Below are 4,533 nucleotides of genomic sequence, written 5' to 3'. Positions count from 1 at the left end.
CTAAGTCATTCTTTTTCTCGAATTTTCGCTGCTACTCTCAAAAAATAAATAAATAAATAAATCTGTGATATGAATCCCCCATCCCCTGAAATGCATTTAACTTTTTTTTACTTGTCAAACTTCCCCTCCTTGACCATTTACTTCTCGTCAACTTCTTCAGCTGCTTCCATCTGAGAAGATCTTAGAGACCAATTTTGGCCTCCCTGTCGCCAATTTTTGAAGCATTGTTTTTTGCTCGATGGATTGATTTGGACCCACCTAGTTGGACTGGGAGCCTGTTGCTGGTCGTCACTATTGTATTTATATTTGAAAAAAAAAAAGGTTTAAAATTTATACGGAGTTTTTATTGATTACTTTTTTTTACATCAACTACAGTGAAACCTGTGTAAATTGACCACCAGCAGTGCACTGTTTTAGTAGTCAACTTACAGAGGTTGATTTATCTATATGATAAGGGCTAATTCCGTGTATGAAAAAAACTGTCAACTTAAAAGGGTGATCAACTTTACAGGTTTTACTGTACACTTAAAATATTTTAAAGTACGTGAAAATCTACTGGAAATCTTTTATCAGGACACTGAAGTAAAATTACAGAGGTTGTAAAAAATATGTTACAGAGAATTAAAAATAGAAACTTTGAAGATCTAAAACCTGAGCTATATTACCAATTTCAAAAGACACATGCTGGCTACCCAAGTGCAAGTATGAATGGAATCATCTGAAGATTTCAACACGGATTATTTTATTTAAGAAAATGACAAAGACATCATATTGTACACAATTTCTGAAGGAGGACACAGATTTCGAAGTTCCAGAAAATCCCCAACTTCAAAGTTCTGTTGTTCCAAAAGACTTCCGTATTGATGTTCGGGGAGGGGGGGGGGGAATCTATACCGACTTTGGTGACCAAAGCGCTGTACCCCAACAAGGATAATGTGTGGGGAAAAAAATATAAAAGTGTGTCAAATACCTGGATATACAGGGTGCGGCAAAAACAAGGACTAAGTTTGCATCATCAAATTGAACTAAATTATATATTTTTAGAGAGTGTCTTTTGTTTTTGTCTCTCACTTTATTAGAAAATAGTTTAAAATATATCTTCTAGTTTAACTATTGTTTTTTGCTTTTCGTACAATTTTAAGCAAAAGACCTGCTATTTTAATGTTTTATCAAGGAGAATGACAGCTTGTTTGCTTGCCGTGCCTCAGTAAACAATATTTTATGCAATATGCCGTTTCAAGTAGCTTGGAAATAATAGTTGCTGTCCAGGAAGTTTACAAAAATGAATTGTGAATATTTCCGTTAATCGTCAGGCCATCCAAAAGTGAGTTCAATGAAATCCTTTCCTTGAGGTTCCATGAGAGAAGTCGTTCGAGAAACGGGAATTTGTGATCGATAAGTGCGACTAAGGGCAAAAACAGAACTCGGACAGAAGCTGAAGAAAAGAAATAGGTATAATCTCAAAGATGTCAGAAACGTTTGAGACAGGGCTGGAAGAGATACCTTTCACTGATTTACCGTTCAACCAACCCACAATCCCTAGAACGATAAGATTTGGTCTATAATCAAACACTCCAAGCACCTTAGAAAATGCTAAACATCGCATAAATCCGAAGTCAGGCTTGGTTAAGGCTCTAGGCTTGGTCTGTGATGGAATCAGCACAAATGACAATTTTGGTGAGACGGGACTGCGTTCGTGCTGTTCTCGGTTTGAAGGACACTTAATGATCGACCAAATTAATTTTCAGAATATTTATCTTCCTTTAATTTGGAGATGTAATAAATTCTTCAAATTCAAAGTCGTTTTCTCTCTCACGGAGCAGAAGACGTTTTGCGCCATCTATTGACAGCTTTATGAAACTCATTAGAGTTTAATGTTACTATTTTGGTTGGAAACAATTTCTGGCTAAGGTTCAATTTACTTTTCGATAAGCAAAACTTACTGATTCAAAGATACGGTTTTATACGGGTTTTTTTCATTCCAGTCTCTTTGAGTCTTTGTCTGTAGCAAAGAACAACACTGTGATAACTAAATAAAATATAGTAACCAGGTTATTCTTTTCAAGGAGCAATATATATACTTTTTTGTGATTATCTCGATCATACTTACCTGGCACTGGGGATGCCTTGATCAACGAGGAGGCTCCCCCGAGCAGAGGCCCTTCATTGCACTTCGGAGGGTTGACGCTCGCCACATCCGCAAATTGCGGTTGCTTGGGGTGCGTAATTTTTGGTAGTTGGGACTGCGTTCGCGCTGTCCCTCATCTATAAAACAAAAATAGAAACTTGCTGAATGTAAATAGGTAATTTGAGACAGCTTTGTGTGTAATTTACCAACATTTATCTAGAAATAACAAAATACATGTGTCAGCACGTTACGGGACATTCATTAATTACGTAAGGGTCCCGGAAGGAGGGGTGATTAGAAAATTCTCTGCATACCCTTACTTTGGTGGGGGCGGCGGAGTCAAACCCATTTTTACGTAATGTTTTCCAAGCCGATATCATATTTCACTGATCAAAACAAATTTTTCTTTTTAATGAATATAGCTAAAAAATTTCACGATTTTCAACCCCCTTCCGGAATTGACAGCAGTTGATCGCTTGCCAATAATGTCCTATTCAACCGGAACGCGATCAAGACACATTTGAAGTGACATATCACTTTTTCATCTTTTAATTTGGAGGAATGTTCATGAATTATTTTTTTTTTTTTCTTTGATACTTGTTCGAAAATTAATTTTCAGTTTAAAAATCTTACATTCTGTGAAAAACGTTAATTTTCTCCCAGATTTTTTTTTCCAACTGTGCTGCTTAATCGTGGCGGTAAAATTATTAAAATGCAAAGTTAAAATTTCACAAATAGCGATGAGAAATGCAGACACTCGTACCCGAGTTATAAGGGCGAAGCAGAAAGTATATCCTTCAGTGCAAAAAAAAAGAAAAAGAGATTCTAAAGATGGATATGAGGGTATAGAGACCGTGTTTTCACTTTTCAAAGCATTGAGTAGCAAAGGTATAGATTTTTGTCAGATTTACTAAAATTAAAACGGATCTTTCCTGTCGGGGGGGGGGGGCGTTATCAGCATATGATTTTTTAATAATTTCTCTTTTCTCTTTTTGGGACCTTAGAAGATCCTATAAATCTTGTAGCTTCTGCAGGAATTTCAAAATGATAAACATTTAAATAATTCATTACTTAACTCTCTGCCCGAGAAGTTTTTTCCCCTCGTGATCAAAAATAGCCAAATCGGCAAATATAGCCAAATCGGGCAACCGTGGACTGATGCTATCGCTGATTCAGTTTCTTGGTTGTTTAAAATACCTGCAGCGCTGTCTGTTGTAGGAAATAGTGACTAAAAGTTTTACAGGTGGGCAATCAGCTACGCAGTCTTTTGTTTTAATTTTTAACTAGAGAGAATGTAAAATACGCGCCTTTGGAAACAATACTCGTTTGTTCCCATGCCTTTTTTCGTTAGAAGTTGTAATAAATCGTGTTTCCGGTTCCAAAAGGAATTTATTGAGTAATTAGTCATAAAAAAGTGATCAAAATCTCTTAGAAATTAAAAAGAGGGAGTGCGATGGATTGAACACGTAATACACGGGAAAAAGTAACAGTATAAAGAAAATCTAGTCCTGCGAGAAAAAAACTTAAAATGTGGGAAAAACGTTAAATTTGGGCGAAGTGTTAGTTCAAAAAACATAAATGCAAAACGAATAATCGAAAACAGCACTCAAAATTTAAAGATAAAAAAACGGTAATAGTCGAATTGGCTAATAAAAAGCAGACGCCTTTTTAATAAACAGAAAATAAGTTCTGGTAAAAAAAGTAAAACTAATGACAATTGAAGGGCTACGGGAAAGAGCGATCAAAGTCCATTTTTCTATAAAACTCTGGTTAACGTATGGGTATACGTAGATAATTGCAGACAGTATTCAAGAGAAATATTATTCAAGCAAGAATAATCAGAGTGAGTGAGTTTTAACAGGGAAGAATAAGGCTAATTTGGAAACGATACGAGATTTGGAAATCGCTCGCTTTAGAAGGGTAATTTTAGAGGGGCTTTGACTTTATTTGTGGGGTCTCGTTATTGGGGGGGGGGGGGTGCTCCGTAGCAATTGAAGGGGGCGTCATCATCCTAGGGGAGATCGGCTCCAAATCTTTCCCTCAAGTGCTACAGAGCGCCACCTGTAAACGAGACTCTCCCAAACAGAGACTTTAATCTTTCTAAAACTACCCCCTAAAATAACAAACTACGCAGGCTGCGTCAGGAGCCTCCGTCGATGGCACCCTGTGCCCTTTCCACACAGAAATGAACTCGCTTAAGGTAATAATTATTTTATTCATGCCATGCTATACATCACGCACTTATCATTTTCAAGATAATTAGATATGTTAGGCTACACTGCAAAAACGATTCAGAAGCGTTCCTAGAAAATATTAGGCAGCTACGTGCCCAATTTCAGCCAGTAACATAGCTCGCAAAAACAAGGAGTGTTTTCCGCTAAAACTCAGTAACAGGGTTGCCAACT

The 4,533-nt window shown here is 36.8% G+C and overlaps 1 non-coding gene across 1 annotated transcript; it reads left to right on the top strand.

Annotated features, from left to right (window-relative positions):
- Positions 1 to 2,102: 2,102 nt before the first annotated feature.
- Positions 2,103 to 2,263, top strand: LOC129228748 (U1 spliceosomal RNA). The gene has a single exon (XR_008580942.1). It is a non-coding gene; the product is annotated as a U1 spliceosomal RNA (small nuclear RNA).
- The last annotated feature ends 2,270 nt before the right edge of the window (positions 2,264 to 4,533 follow it).

Source organism: Uloborus diversus, chromosome 8 (genome assembly GCF_026930045.1).
Source record: "Uloborus diversus isolate 005 chromosome 8, Udiv.v.3.1, whole genome shotgun sequence".
NCBI classification, from domain to species: Eukaryota; Metazoa; Arthropoda; class Arachnida; order Araneae; family Uloboridae; genus Uloborus; species Uloborus diversus.
This window is presented reverse-complemented; position numbering and strand designations above follow the sequence as displayed.